Source organism: Etheostoma spectabile, unplaced genomic scaffold (assembly GCF_008692095.1).
Source record: "Etheostoma spectabile isolate EspeVRDwgs_2016 unplaced genomic scaffold, UIUC_Espe_1.0 scaffold498, whole genome shotgun sequence".
Lineage (NCBI taxonomy): Eukaryota > Metazoa > Chordata > Actinopteri > Perciformes > Percidae > Etheostoma > Etheostoma spectabile.
Genome location: NW_022605619.1, coordinates 8836 through 26017, shown reverse-complemented (window position 1 = coordinate 26017; position 17182 = coordinate 8836). Strand labels below are relative to the sequence as shown.

Here is a 17182-nt window from a genome sequence, read left to right as displayed (position 1 = left end):
TACCAGGCCCCGCATCGCCCACCCGGAGTGGCTCACCGTTGCCTCAAACCCGTGCCTTGCTCAAAGGAGAGGAGAGCCTGCTGGATCTCACCAATCGCGATCTGCTGCGGTCCTGCGGGTGTCCGCCAAATAAGGGCTTCACTTAATAAACTTGCCTCTGTGGTGCACCCCACGTAACCTCTGCCCAGTACTTACTTGTAGGGCACAACACTGTGTCCACTCTTGCTGTTGTGGCCAGTATGTCTTTACCACTTAACCATTTTCAAAAGGTTTCTGAATCAAATTTGGGTTTCCTCCTCCCAAATTGTGAGAATAGAATAACGGAGGGTTCCATACACTCTCGTCACAGGTTAAATAACTGATCAGTTCACTGTTTTCATTGATGTGGGTGTTTTATTAATTTCATAGCATTTTAGAAAACAAGTTAGAACACCTGAAAAAGTGATGAAATGTAGTATAAAACAAAACGTTTTTTGGTTTGACATTTGACAGCAATTTTCCAAGAATCTCTTTTATTATCAAAGTTGAATTGGTATTGTAACTGTAATTTCGCCTAATGTAATGTGAATCTGAATCGAAATCGATTTGGGGATGATGGGCGATATCCGGCCATAAGCCCATTCTCAATATCCTCCGTTTATTTCGGCTGCGCCTTTGACAGAATGCACCCGAGCAGTTTACGTCTGAGGTTTCCTTTGACGGAGTCAAGGTCAGCATGGGACCATCTTCCCCCCTGCGCTGCATTCGGACGTGTCCTGCACGGAGAGCCAGCGGGGCTGCGCAAAAGAGTCAGTTCCCCTCCCAATTGTTCAACTCCCAGCCATTCATGATGAACTCAACGTTTTCTCCCTTGCATTGCATTGTTACGTTATTTAAATTCTCTCCTGTCCTTTTGCTCGCTTCACTCCACCTTTACAAGGCCCCCGGGGCTCGAGTCATGGTGTACGCTGGGTCACAACGTGCGTAGACACTCCAGCTGAATCTGATGGCGGCCGTGCTTCCACTGGGATTCTCACCTCCAACACAGCCTTTACCCCCCCTCCCACCACCAACCAGTACCCCGCTGTCATCACCCCACTGATAATTGCACATCAAACCTGGGTGATAAATCCAACTCCTAACCCTGGGTTTCTCTTACGTTTAACCAGGTACTTGTGTTGCCTCCTGTGGTCAAAACTGAAGATCAATACTTTTCTGGACGTTTTAGTTCCTCTTTCACACTGTTTGGCGTTTTTTGTTTTTTTTTTTAATCTAATGTTTTGCCCTTCCTTTATTTTTGCCAAAAAATATAATGGCAAAAAAGGAGGCAAACTTTATTTTGACCAAATTGTAAGTGGAAGACTCTCTGAGACATGCACTAATACAAAGACATTGGCTTTTTGATGAGTAAAGCATGGATAACTAGCCCCTTGATGTGATTTTGTGAACCTGGTTTGAACGCCTGTTTTACCAGGATAAAAAGGTAATTCACCTCCTATGGTTGTGGTTTGCAGGTGTCGCCCCCTCCCGGTGCTGTGTCTGGTGCGGCACTCCCAATGCCGCTGGAGTGCCCTGGCCATGGCGTTCGAGGACAGCGTGCTGACGGGGAAGCTGGGAAGAACTCGTAGCGGTTCTTAGGACGGCTGACACGGTGCCCTCGTCTGTGCTGCTGCAGTTGGTTTGAACGCCTGGGTAGGTTAACCCGGAGCTGCTAGCCAATCAAGTCAGCAGCTCACTTGTTTGATATCCAATCTGTCCCACTTTATTTATATAGCACGTCTTCTTACAAACACATTTTTTTCAAAGTCTGCACAAAAGATAACTACAGCTAAGGGAATAGATACCCAATACAAGCACAATAAAAAATAAAAAGGTTAAGTAACATAACCAAAATAACCGCATGCGGTAAAGGGTTTTTAATACACATAGATCAGTACGCTACCTGGTGTTAAAGCCAAAGAACGAGGATATCATTGAAGCGCCCAAGGGAGCTGGGTCTTCTTGCAGTATTTCCATACCTACACGGCTAGAATGGCTTTAACAAGGTAACCAAGTTACAAGTCCTGAAAAACGGTTGTAGGCACCTTTAAATCAATTGCAATATTTTTATAATTGTTGATCGTTTTTTTTTTTTTTCCGAATCTCCACATTTTCGGACATTTTTAGCAGACCAACCACTAATCTATTCATCCGCAATAATCAAAAGGGATGGGAGGGGACAGGATTAGGAGGAGTTAGAGGAGTGAGAGGACGGGAGGGCTTGCTAGTCTTGTCTTTTTATGAAAAAACGTCAACACGAGTAACGTCACCCAACATCGCTCCTTTTAAATCATCAAGAGTCCAATCCTAGTAAGAACTGTGAAAGCTGTCCGAATAAACTCCGACCGAACCTTAATGTACATTTCAACTTCAATGTTTTTTTACTCCGTGTTCTTATTGTTTCATGGCCGGTTTACTTGGACACAGATCTGTCTCCCTCCAGTAAGACCCTCTTCCCTTTTGCTCAAGTCATGGCTCGGTCTGCGAATGATCCCACCACCTGGATCGGCCGCAAGAGCCCGCGTAGCCCTCCACTAGCTCCATCGCTCTGCTGCTCAACCGCCCGTGCCTCGCCGTGCTCATGGCCTACGCAACAGAGCCCGCAATCTCTACGCACCGGAGCCCAGGGCTGGACCTGCTGGGGGGAGGCGGGAGCCGTGGGGTCTGTCCTCCGGAGGCGTGGCGTTGGGCTCTGGGGCACCCGGCACAGAGCCGCTTCTCTCCACCTACTTCACGCACTGATGAGGTGTGTCTCGCCGTGGCAGAAGTGAACTCTGTTCCTCCTCAACGTTGGCGGCTCTTCATGGCGCCCTGTCCTCCACCACGCCCCGACCTCGCGACTCGTCTTCGTCCTCGGCATCGTCCCCAGGTCCAGTACGCCGCAGAGCCCCAGTCTGCTCTCCTCAAACGTAAGAAGTCAACGATTAGCGCCGAGGAGCGGCGGCCGCGTGGCGGCCCGGCGGTTCCGGAAGCGGGAGTGGAGGCGCGCGCTTGTCGGGAGAGCGACAGCGCCATGCTGACATGGCGCGAGTAAACCCGTGACAGGCTGTGGGTGTCCTACCGCGGCTCACGCTCCTCATGAATACTACGCTCCACCATCCAAGACCCTCAGGCTTACGTGACTATGATTACGGACCGCCAGCCTGGGCCCCCTGGCCCACAGACCCCTTCCTGGTTGCTTCTCGGTATCCCCGCCACGCACCTGGTAGTAGGCCGTTGAGGTTCGACGCTAGTCCGCAGTTCTTGCACGCACACTATAGGGACTCTTCTCAAAGCTGAAGGTCTTCATCGCCTTGCTCGCGCAGCTGACGGCCATAAGAATCAGCCAAAGCCCTGAGCCGGTGGTTTCTAGTCCTCAGGATGGCAAGCTGGGGGACTCTGAACCTGGAGCGGTACCCGTTCCCAACATGCGATTTCCTGAAAGTCCCGCCCAGGCTCCATCAGCGTGACTCCGCTAGAGCGTGAAGCGACTCGCTTCTACCAGCCAACTCGATCTGGGCTCTGCTTCATGGGGGGTGTCCCCGCACCGGCCAGGTGACGCTCCGTGGACCATGAGTCCGTCGCTGGTCCCCCTCTCACCACACCACACCGCTGCTGCTGCAGCTTTCGCCATTACATACACTCACAGGGCCCCCAACACTCAGACGGTTTCTCTAGTCAGGAGAGCCTAGACACCTCCTTGTGTATATACGGAACCTGGCAGTCTTGGCAGCTTAGGGGAGCCTCTCGACAGTCTCGAAACGCATCAGCTTCAGACGGGGGTCCATGCCCACAGTCCCCCCCTCGCTGGAGAGCAATGCAGTCGTGGCCAGCCCCATCAGGGCTATGCTATGTCATTGAGGTGGGTTTATTAAGACACAGAGAGAACCGGTGTTCAGGTTCCAGGTTACTCTATTTGGACGTGGTAAACTAGGTTACGTCTGAGGCAGGACCTCCTAAACTTTGTAGACCACAACAAACTGCAACACACCAAACATTACAACATGTATAGAGAGGAGTAATTATCCATGCTGATATCCTCCTCTGTTATCCAATGTTTGTTTCCTAAAGTCCAGTTTTTCCAGTTTGTGCAGCTTAAAAACGTATGATCTTTTCTCACTTTAAGTACTAGTGCATCCCACCACACACACAGCTTTTAGTATTTCTCTGTTGTTTCCTAAAAGATCAGATTGACAAGAGGAGAACTCATGCATTTCAAAGTGAATGGAGAGTAGATAAGGTTTTCTCCCCTCTGGTGGAGGCAGTACTTAAATGCCTCTGTCTTTATAATATATCTACTGTGGTTTAGTTTTGTCTTGTTGAAATTCTCTTGTCTTTCTTGTCAATCAACAGGTTCGTTCTCGGGCCAAATTGGAAAAGATCCGTGCCAGTCTTTTCAATAGCAGTGACCTGATTGGCTTGTCCAGTCTGGACGGAGAAGAGTCTGATGGAGTGACCATGAGGAATCCTCACAGCCTCCAGTGTTACCAAAGCCTGTTTGCCACGCAGGGAACTCCGCTCTATGACTACTTCCTGGACAAGTCAGTCAGAGGTTGGTGTTGATTATATATTTCCTGCTTTTAAAACACTGAAGATAGTTCTGCCAATCTCACACGTTCCATCTCCATGTTTCAAGGTGACAGCTTGTACCTGGAGCCCGAGATGTTCTCACAGATATCCTTTAAGAGCTGTGTGCACTCGGAGCAGATGCTCAGCCTCACGCCGGCTAAGCCAGTCAAAGTGTCGGACATTTACCTCAGCAGAGCAGATCAACGCGCAGACACCTGGCAACCTGCTGCACACCTTCTTCACCCAACGTTAGGCCTCCAAAGAAAGTACTTGAGGACCACTTACTCAGGTAACACAACTTCATTGGTGGTTAAAATCTCTGTTTTGCTGATCGTCCCCTGATCCTATTGTTCAGTTTATTTTAAGTGTTAGTGTCTGAATCTCTCTCCCTCCTTTCCCTGAGTTCAACACTTTTTACAATGTTTTGTGTTTGAGTAGAAACCTGCCTTATCATTTTCCCACGTTGAGAAAGCTGAGAGAGACAACAGCTGGGTATACTCTCATCTCCTTCATCTAAAATCATGCTTGATGCTTTCCTATGTCCACACTGACTAACGTTAGCTTGAAGAGCTAATGTACCTGTTGAGCCACAACTAAAGAAATGACACCACCCAAACTAGCAGTGAGTCCAGTGGTGGGACTGTTGCTATTCCTCACGCTAGATTTGGTTTATCCAAGACCAGGAAAGGCATGTAATGTTTCATCATCCTTCTTCACTGTAACTACTACATGGTCTTGTGTACCACCCTTAAGACTAGTTTACAGTATTGACAGGACTAGCCCCCTTCTGAGAGGTTGGTTGTGGGCTTTGTTGTTTGAGAAGTGTTGATGAACGTGTAGAGGACAAAGCACGGACCAAGACAGAAGCGACAACAACAGTGTTTTTCCAGTGATATCCGAGCATAGTGTAGACCATATCCTAAATCTGTGCATGACAATACTAAGTTTCCTTCCACGTGTCAATCAATCATCTGAAGTTCTGTAAAAAATTTTAATGCAAATAAGCTGGTGTGAAAGTGTGTTCCATCCAACGGCTTTAAAGCCAACAAAAACCGGTGATAATGACGTCAAACTCTGTTTTTACAATCAAATTGGCATATCAATTGATTTGAGACATTTTAAGAGTGTTTTCCTCATTTTTTCCCACAATTTTTGCACAATTACGCATGAAATTGACGGAAATAATAAGTTCAGATTTCACCCTTGTTTCAGAAGGTGACTTTTTTTTTTTTTTTTTTCTGGTAGCGCAGCAGCAAGGGTGATTTGGTCTATACAGTAGTTAGATTCATGTGTGGTCAAAATGTTTGTTTTTTCGGTTCTATTCTAAAAAATACGGCACCCCCCCCACTAAGCAATACACACAAGCAGGAAGGAACAGCACCAAGGCAAGGTAGTGAGCACCAAGAGCCCATCACCAACCGCCCACCAAGGAGAAGCTGTGCTCACACGTGTCAGTGAGTCGTAGTTTTTCATGTTTACACGTTTTTATGGAACCCATTGCCGTTCTAGGCAAGAGCGCCCTACGAAGCCGCCCTCTTGGTTGGGGAAGGCTCGAGTCTGAGTATTAATGTTTGGAATAGCCTTGATCAGGGGATGGGAACCCTCTTGCGAGGGATGTGTGGCGGTCCGTGCCTAGAACTGCAGTGGTTTCCATAATAAAGCTACAGTTACACTGGACATGGTAAATAAATTGAATTAGCTGGTGTCTGTCTTCTGCGGACTGCTCTGAGTGAGAGAAACAGTCCTGAAGCCCAAATCTCCTGAGAAATCCAGGCCTGATGAGAAAGATGTGGACAAATCTCCTGCTAAGAAGCAAAGGTTGGCAGTCATGATACACACTTTGACAAGACAAAAGTCACTGATAACGTTAGTCCTGGAAGTTTTGTTAAGTGGAGACAATAATGTGATTAGATGTGTGAAGAGATCTGCTCCCCTTTCTTTCCTTTCCTTCATGTGACTGACAACATCATGGAAAGGATCCCTACGAAATGGACCTTTTGTTAAGAGCAAGATCCTTTTAGTTTGAAGCCCACTAGAAAACCTTTCACTTGGACACTTAGAACTGCACCAGCAGCAGTGGGAATAATTAATCTGGTCTGTCAGAGGAACTGAATGTGCACAATATTCAATTATTGGACGTTCCAGCTCGTTTCGCTATTGCCAATGCAGCTGTCTCTCTTAATACTGGACCAGTTTCAAAGGGAGTGAGATTGTGGGAACAGTAAAGACAACCCAAGATCGGATGATTTCTTTTTTTTTTTTTTCTTTCTATTAACTTAAATAAAGTGTGTTTTAGGATGATGAAGTTTATTTTTATGGAGGTAGGGTTGGGCGTGGAGATTAAAAGATCTAACTCTATACACACCCATACGATTAGTTAAATGGGGTCTGCATTTGTATGACACAAACTGTTTCACCACTACTTTAAAAAAAAAAAAAAATTGCAGCTTGTTTTGCTATAGCCACCTGCGCTGTCTTGCTAAATACTGGACCAATTTCAAAGATTGTTGTTGTTACCATCACTCACTTAGACACAACAAAGATTGGAAAATATTGTCCATGGAAAAAAAACACAACCTTTAAATCATTCTGTTTTCATAATTAAACATTAGCCATAAACTGATCAATCCGTGGCAGAACAGAGGATGTGTTTTGTGTTATGAAACCGTAAATGAAATGCACTTTTACTGATGGTCAGATGGGATTACACTCTGGTCCATGTGACTCCTGCCATACCTAACGAGAGTAATGTACCTCCGTTCCTGTTCCACTGTGTCTTATTTAGTCCCGGAGGAGTACCTGACGCTGGAAGGCTTCCATAAATTCGCCGTTGACCGTGCCAGCAGGACATCCGTAGCGTCTGAGGGCGTTCTGGCGTGTGGTTACGACCTCCACCTGGAAAGGTGCGTCCCGGGGAACTCAGGATACTGTCACATTTCAACAGAAACATGTTGTTGACGTCCTTCTTCACTTTCTCCCTCGTCACTTAGTGTAACGTAACATGACGTTGCCTTTTTTTTCTGTCCTTGCAAATAGAAAACGCACCCACACACCCTCCAGTGTACGTTAGTTTGCTATACACAACAGTGATTACCAACAAACTAAGTTATAATCAAACTGTATTTTATTGTGCGACAAATTCGACACAAAACGCAGCAAGAGACAATTTCTGCCCCTTCCTTTTTCAGTCAGCCACTAACTTAAGCTAATGCTTATGCTAATGCTAGCTTTGTGAAGATTGTGGATTCCCCAAACTTAGTACCTACACAAACCCGTAAACACTAAACTGCTCAAATGCGTTGTAACTTTTTTTGAATCTGTCTACCGATTTAATCAGATTTATCCTCGGCAAACGTCACATTTAGCAGCTATTTTTAAACTTGACATTAGCTCTGTGTCAGCGTCGCATGAGGTACACATTTCCAGTAAAGCATTGGAACAAAGAACTGTTTAATCCAATGAGTCCCTTTTAATATAATATGTTGGAGACCTTTTCATTATTTTTTCTCAGGAATACAAATGTTTCAAAACAGAACACCTGAAATGGCCGGATATATTTTTAGTGATGAGCCTGTTGGGCACATTCTAAATGTCTACTTGTCCAATCAGATTGCCTGCTCAGATCTACTTTTTAGCATATCTATCTATTCATCTATCTATCTATCTATCTATCTATCTATCTCTATCTATCTCTATCTATCTATCTATCTATCACTATCTACTTCTACTATCACTGGAATCTGTGCAATTTCATTTCATACAGTGCAATATTCAACATTAACCTTTCCATTACTGTGCATATTTATTTACTTAACATTAGTACTTAATCTTTCATTCCATCACTGTGCAATATCATTTGAGTGTTAACACTTACTCTGCTTATTCAAGCTGATTTATATATGTATACTTGACAGTCACTACACTTTATATCTTTGACTTTATATTTTTGATATTTTATACTGTTAATTTTTATACGTTATTTCTTATATATTCATCCTATCTATCTATATATATATATATATATCTGCCTGACTCATCTGGATTTAGTTACGCATGTTGTTATTTTTGTTTTTTTTTATAAAATACATTTGCACAATGTACACTTTTCCCAGTGTACACAAGACAACGCGGTGTATACGTTGAGTGTATCTCACGTCCAAACGCCTGAGTGACTTAGTCCATGAGTGACTAAGCATTGTGGGAGTGTGGTGTCTTTAACAGCACTGTCCTCTGTACCAGGTGCACCTGTATAGACCTCTCGACGCCCAGAAGGCCTGCAGGAATGGAAATTTGGAAATGGACGTTGGCATTGGTCCGTACTCAACAGGCTGTGCCGTCACCGGCCATCACACCCCCACCGCCCGACTGCACCCCCACGAAGTTGTACCTGGACCCCGAGGACCTGCGGATCCCCGGTGGCCTCCTGCTCAGTGAGTAAAACACCCTCGCTTGTTTCTTCTGTTGTGTAGAATAGAAATGAAAAAATCTCTTTCTACCCTTCCAGTAATATTGCTAATGCACACTAGGACTGTCAACAAATATTTTAATATAATAATATTTTTAAAATAATATATACATATATTTTTTTTAAGATGATTTTTTTGGGGCAATGGGCCTTTTTTTGCAGGACGACTGAAGAGAAAGAGGGGGAATTGACATGCACAAAGGGCCGTAGGTCGGAGTCAAACCCCGGCCCGCTGCGTCGAGGAGTAACCCTCTATGTATTGGCGCACGCCTACCAACTGAGCCCAATTCAAATATACATTTTAAACTCATTTTGAAAGTTCAATTTATTTTCAGTAGTCTGGGAAGAGAAGCAGCTCTGCCGCCTCGTGCATTCCCACGCGGGCGGTGTGCTGCTCAGCGTTCGGCTTCCTGTCGATTGAGCCCGTCACAGTAGGGTGATGTTGATGTTCTACAGTGGTTCGAAAGTTGGGCCCCCCAGTAGAAATGTGTTATTAATGTGCATAAAGCCAAGAAAGTTGGAAAAATCTATAAAAGGCATCAAATCCAGATTAGAACATTCGCGTAATATTTCACAAAAGTTAGCTTTTATTTCCATCATTTACACTGTCACATAAACAAAAAAAATGGCTTCTGCCAAAAGTTTGGGCCTCTGCAAGTTTATAGCATGAACGAAGCATGAACCGCAGCCTAAGTCTGTGTCAACACTGTCGCGGGTTCAATCCACTGATCGTGGCGCTACCGCGAGGAAAACACAACAACAAGGGCGACATAGAAGACGCCACAAGACATAAACAAATGCAAAAATGGTAAAGACGACAAGATTGTAAACTTATTTTACGGTAAGAGCTGACCCCAAAATCCCCCAAAGGACCGCGAGAGACTGGTGTTGTTTACAACAAGGTGCGTTTCGCGTGTAATCCGCATCATGTCCTGCCTCCTGCACGCTCCGACACCGAGAAGAGAGAGACGCCTACTCAGCCTGTGTGTCAAACTGTTTTCAATATTCGGTATTAATTGGGTTTAACTTTAATTTTACTGTTTTTATGTAAATACCGTCCATATCCACATAATTCTTTATTTATATTTCTACTTGATTATATTTCACTATTTGTGCAACTGCAACACAGTTTCCTTCCGGGGGTCAATAATTATTTCTGATTCTGGCTCATTTTGTATTGATACGTACAATTGTTTTTTAATTATAATTTTTAATAATGTGTTTAAGACTTAAACGAATTGCTGCTAAAAGTGCAATACAAGTAAATTGTGTTGCCTTGTTTTGACTTATTTTAAACAAAGTTCATCTAATGTACAACTTTATTTTGTAATGTGTTGGTATGCAGATCTTTTAAATTGCATGCAATGTTGATGATATCGATCATGTATATGTCCATACTACAGTCCACTTGCTCTGTTTAGTCATCTTGTGGTAATGCGTGTGTTTTCAGACGTGCCTGTGAGAGCATGCGCCCTCCGTTTTGCTCTGCTCCAGTCCCCTCAAAACACCCTGGAGTTTCTTCCCTGCCGCTGGTGAGCTAGACAGACCACCCTACCAAACCGCATCGCAGCGCTGTTTGTGGAAGCCCAAAGTAAACCGATGCAAACGCGTCAAGGGGGCCTAATGGGCGATGGGGCCCAGTCCATCATTCGTTGTTATGTCTTACTGAGCTTTTTATAACAAGCTTTTATTTTTGAAGAATATTCCCTGCGCTACTCTTGGTCACGTGAACCCTAAAATGTAACCCAGTAGTAAGCACAATGAGAGAAACAGTCGTCTTTGGAAAGTTCCTTTGCAAAGGTGAGAAGGCCGGGGGAGGGGGGACAGAACAAAAGCCTCACAACTTCCAAGAAAAAAAAACACAACCAAGCCCGAGCATTCAAAGCCAAAAAACGGGAACCAAGGACTGAAGAAATGTATTTGTACAATACCACAAATTTTAAGCCAGTCCGTATCATTTTATTGTATTCTATGTAATGTCACACCTAAAGCCCCGATCTGTAAAATACTGTCGCCATTAAACGGATCCAGTGCTAAAAAGTTTGGGGACCGCTGTTTTATTGTACCCTGGCCTCGTTAAAACACAGACTTCTAATCAGATGCTGTCATTCCAACTCCATCCACCTGCTTTCTTCTCCGCTGCTACAGGTCTGAACTTCTATGACCCAAGGTGACTGTATGAACAGAGTCCTGAATGCAACGTTCAGCGACGGCTGACCACGCCCCCCCCAGATATACACCTGGACCCTCTGGAGATTGTTGGTTTCGCTTTCCTTTCACCAGTTCACATGTTGTTTGTTTCCCATTTGATTTGCTTTGTCTCTCTGCGCTCATTCTTTCTAACACTGCGTGTTTTTTTGTCCATCGTGAGATCATCGTCGGAGAACACGTATTTCTGCCAGGCAGCCACGCCAGCTAGCTGCGTGCCTCGTCGCAGCTGTGCGTGAACTGGCGAGCGGAGGAGACCCGCACCTACGCCTTCAACATCCGGCCTTCACTGGGGAGGAAGTTCCAGGCACAAGTTATAATTTCTCCTTCTTGTCTTTCTCTCTTTTCTTTTCTGTACCGCACTGCCGACTTTACTTGACCACAATATTTTATTGGCAACTCAGTTCCTGGCAGGCGTTAAAGACACAGCTCTGAAAGGCCTTCATCACATCTGACAGACTGGTTTCTTTTTACTCAAACAAGCCCCGATGACACGGGGTTGCCTCAAGGCGCAATTTTAGGCCCATCTTGTTCTCGGCTGTATATTGCTGTCCTTGGATCAATCTTCCAAAAATACATTTCCTTTCACTGCTTCGCAGATGACTCCAAATTTACCTACCTTTGAAATTCCAAAACAAGACAAAATGTCTACATGAAGTAAAAGACTGGGATGTCACTGATTATTTTTTCAACTTACCCCTTGTATTGTGATTCGGGTCAAATTGACCCATTTCCAACATTTTGACAAGAAAAAATGTACAAGTTCCTTTTTTTTCTACTAAAAAAAAATCAACTCCTTTCCTTAATTTCCTGTATAAACATTATTCCTGACACAATTCAGAAGATTATCAGGATATGACACCTTAGTTGTTTCCATAGTTGTTTTTTTAACATGAATTTAACATCCCATAGTTTAATTGTTGTGGCTAGTAGAGACTGAGGCATTCCCTATAACAATATGTTTATCTCACTGTTGGAAATTGAGATAAAGACATATTTGTAACCGATATGAAGGAAATTATATTTCAGAATGTTTCTAAAACCCCAAATAAGTCCCGGGTCCGAGTTTTGACCCGATGGGAAACAGAGAGTGTCCCAAAGGGTGAGACAACACCAGGGTTAACTGACAAAAAACTGGAGTTGTAATTTTTGGGAGGCCTAATGTCTGCTGGTTTTTAACATGCTCTTGGCCCAATATCCTCAAACTGCTGCCCATTGGTAAAAGTCTTGTTGTTTTTTATTGATGTTCTTTAAACTCGATAAACAGATTTACTCATTGGTAAAAGAAGCTTCTTTCAGCTCAGACTTCTTGTTATTGCTTTAATTATTGTTTTTAATCTGTTGTCTGTTTTTGTTTTTGGCATATTCTGTTTTTAGAAGGGGTTTTTTTCGGCTATTTAATTTGCTTTTTTATCTATGGCTGTTTCTCTGTATCTGTACAGCACTTTGGGGCAGTGGCTGATGTTGTAAACTTTGACCTTTGACTTTATTTTACTAGATATTTATTTTCATGCTAACTGTGGCCTTGATGATTCGCTCTACTCCAGGTGGTCCTTCGACATTTCCTCTGGCAGTGTGTAAGGATTTACAGATTCGGGCTCTTTCCCTGCTGCTCCCCTGCCCCGAGCGCTGCGCCAACCGGAACAAGGTACGGTGTTTCTGCACCTCCATGCTCTCAGATTGGCCTGTTTTGGACCACTGCTGGTCTTCTCAACACGGCAAACATATTGGCCTCAATAATAGATATTTTTCTGATCAGAAGTGTCTGAAAAAGTGGGATTGTGTTACTCCGGGTGTACACTTTTTAAAAGTTAGTATAGATTCACACACATCTGATGGCGCCAGAGCACTGGGGGATTGATCGTGAGAGTGGGCTTGCTGCTCTGCAGTGTGTTTTGGTTTGTAGTACCTGAGCCCGACCAGAAAACGACAGGAATTCTCCAGGCCAAAATCAGAAATCTACAGACCTATATTTTCCCTTAAACAGCCCAGTTGGTATTTATAAAAGGTCGGCCAAGTACTGCAGGTTTCTTTTCATTTTTTATGCTGTTTAGGGTAAATGCCAATGTGGCCATTTACAAAATATTAAATTTAAGGTACTTTTAAATGTGACAATTTCATCAAAAAATATTGAAAACATAATTTTACTTTGAAAGATGTGAAAAACGACAATGTGCCCTCTGTTTTAGTGTCTTATTTTCAATGAAATGATTTTTAATTATACAATAGGTTTGGTCTTTCAAAAGTCTTTTTCCAAAAGTAAAAAAGAGTAAAGTAAAAAAAGTAAAGTAAGAAGATCCAAAAAATATTAATACCCGGGTGTGTTATATTTGGGGCCTTACAGTACTGAGTTTTTCAGGATTGTCACCCCTGCATTCTCGGGTGTCGCCACTTTAAACAAAAAAAAAAAACGGACATTTTTGAGTTTCATTCTCAGTAAGTGCGTTTTTGTTCTCAAATCCTATCTTGCAACCATGAGGTTAATTCAGACGGCGTTGTCTGAGTCATTGTTGTTGTTTCCTGATGTCCCTCAGGGGAAGTACATCCTGACGCCTTGCCCCATCAGCTATGTAGAGCAGCTTTCACTTCTTCGGTCCTGCTCGTCATTGCCATCCGCGCAGATGTGCCCCTTCCTCTGGACCTGCTGGCTCCTTCTGGAAGGTCTGGCGGGCGACGGTCTGGACCTGAGCAGGACCTGCAGGAGCCGACGTGCTTCACCTACAACTACGTACAAGAAGTTTGAAAATGTAAGGTGACCAGTAGTGTAAACCTCATGTCTCTCCCTGCCGCTACAATTAGTATAGTATAGTGAAAAAGTAGTAAAAAAACAGTAATTTTCCCTTTTTTTGGATCATATCCTCTCTATCTATCTATCTACAACTTTGACCAATTTTATACTATCAGTTATCTTTTAAAAAACAATATTGTTAAAACAAAAATGAAGGGATTTTTTTCATAAAAGAATAATACTTTATATTCTATATCAATATCCCATAGCCTAAGAAACACTGACCATCTTTTTCTTCTCCTACCACGTATCTAAAGAAATTGGGAGGAGAGCCTTAAATTTAAAGCCCCTTCTTATGTGATGGTTTACCTCGGTCTTTTAGAGCCATCTCCTCCTTTTTCACCAGTTTAGATGTCTCTTTATATTATTTGCATACAAGTTTGCAACTGTGTTTTTTTTTCTTGCATAAAAGAAAAATAGGCTATACAATCTATTCTAACAGTTAAGACTTAGACTTCTCTTTATTAATCCTTCTTGCAAAGAGTCCAGCAAGGAATTACAATTTCCAGCAGCACTTTTCAGCAAGAAGAATACCGTATAGAGAGAGAAACAGACAGTATAAAGATAACATAATACAGAATAATAATAATAATATAACATTAAAACTTTGGCTAGTTACGTTGTTGGTGCTGTTAAGCTACTTGCCACTATATTTTCATTCATATTTATATACAGTAAAGTCAAAAATTAACATTACATTACAAGCAAACGGGCCTGTCCTCATTCAAGAACTGGTTTCAGGCAGGTTCCTGTTCTGCAGAACACAAAACCTGGCTACAGGCTACATGGAGACTGGTGGGTTGAAGCGCCGTCCTACACAGAGGACCGAGGCAGACACAGTATTTTCCCCAAGCTGACAACCTTGAAGGTGGATGACTGCAGACTGTCGGATATGTGCTCGTTGAGTTACTGTAGACTCTTGTTTGTAAAAGTCAAAGTGTCTTTATGTCAGACCCGGCTGCAGAAAAACCCAACGCAGACACAAGATAGTTAAATCCAAGGCGAGGCAGCTTTACTGCAGACACATTTCAGCAACAGGGCGCATTAAAAGTTCTTTACACAAAATAGTTAAACGAATAAAACACAAGTATCCTAAAAAAAAACATAAAACAGATCAAACACAATTGTAACTTGAGACTACCTTCACACTGATTAGTCCATGTTATGCTCTCCTTTGGTGATCCCCCTCAGTGTCTCTACCTTCACGACTCTATTTTTAAGACGTTACCGTTCGTCTCCTTGGACTCTTCTTCACACAATTAAACAGATCTAGCGCTGCCTTTCGTCTCTACTAACGACCGCTTTGCGCGATTTTCAGATCTTTCGCACTACACACATTCACACTTTTTCTTTAGAAATCCAACCAAGTTTACTAGTGACAGTCCGTGACCAGATGACAAACCAAGGTGTAATGTAGAGCGGTGAGGCGGTCTCGGGGGCGAAGAGGAATCCGAACTGTGAGGAAGTGGCCTAATGAATCCGAAGGTGAGTCGAATGCGTGAGGATCTCTGGAGGGCAAGAGCAGAGACGTGTTTACACACAACACGGCAAAATACAAAATGCAAAAGTCCGACAGAGACGCCAGACCACATGATAGGTGACTAAGGATCCGACCGGGACCGGATGTCAGGTCACGGGATAGAAGCAGGTGGTGATGACCAGGTTACGCTGAACAGAACGGTGAGAGCTTGGATGAATGAATGGAGACCACGACTCCCCAGGTTGCTTGCACAGGAACCAAGACACACAAGACACCAGAAAAAAAAAAGACAACCCGATTCAGAGCGGGGACACCTGACATTATTTTAGGCACTGAGTGACACTGCTGCAAGAGTTACAACCCACACACAACACACAGCACAGGGATACAACAGACACACAACGCAAGCACAGTTACAACAGACAAACAACAACCTCACAGGTTAACAAGCACCAACACACAGCACACCAACACAAGCACAGGGTTACAACAGGACCACACACAACAAGCAAGGGTTACAACAGACACACAACAACAAGCACATGGTTACAACAGACAAACAACAGCAAGCACAAGGTTACAACAGACACACACAAGCAACAAGCACACAAACACAAGCACAGGGTTACAACAGACACACAACAACAAGCACAGGGTTACAACGACCACAACAACAAAAGACATGCTTACGCACGGTACAACCACACACGCAACACAATGGTTACACAGACACACAACCAGCACAGGGTTACAACATACCACACAGCAACACCATGTTACAACAACACCAACAAGCAGCACCGTACACAGGTACAACGACCACACGCAGCAACATTCAAACAATCAATTTTACACAAGCACAACACAACAGTTCACGAAAAAGCAGCAGGTTACAACAACACAACAGCAAGCCACAACAACAAGCACAGTTTCAACAGACCACACAACGCAATCAGGTTACAACCGACACCAACAACAGCACTGGTACAACGCACACAACAACAATCACAGGTTACAACACCCACCACAATCACATAGGTTTACAACAGACACACACAAATCACAGGTTACAACAGAGCACACAACACACAGCACACGGGTTACATCCGACACCACAACACACAGGGTTACAACAGACACACAACAACAACGCACAGGTTACACAAGACACAACAACAGGTTTCAGGTTACAAGGTCAGGTGTCAGTTATTTCCACAAGGGTATCAGGTTACAGGTGTACACGGTGTACATGGTTACAGTTTACAAGGTTTACAGGTTAACAGTTACAAGGTTGTGCACAGGGTTACAAGTTACCGGTGTACAGGGTCTACAGGTTCCAGTGTAGGCAGGGTTACAGGTTACCAGGTACAGGTGTAATACATCGGTGGGGTCACAAAGGGGGTACAGGTGTACGTGGTTCCATTCAAGGTTACAGTGTACAGGTTTAACAAGTTACAAGGTACGGTGGACAGGGTTACAAGGTTACAGGTGTACAGGGTTACAAGGTTACAGGTGTACAGGGTTACAGGTGTACAGGTTGTCTGCAGATGCAGAACACGCGCCCAAGCCTCCCGGACGGGTGATCTTGGGTCTTTGTTGTCTGTTTGTTGATTAACATTTAATGATCTGTTAACGAGTGTTGATCTGTTAACGAGTGTTGATCTGTTAACGAGTG

General features: G+C 43.8%; 1 protein-coding gene across 1 annotated transcript in view; it reads left to right on the top strand.

Annotated features, from left to right (window-relative positions):
- The window catches only part of LOC116686800 (probable E3 ubiquitin-protein ligase HECTD4), a 108276-nt gene that overhangs the window by 86240 nt on the left and 4854 nt on the right, over window positions 1–17182 (top strand).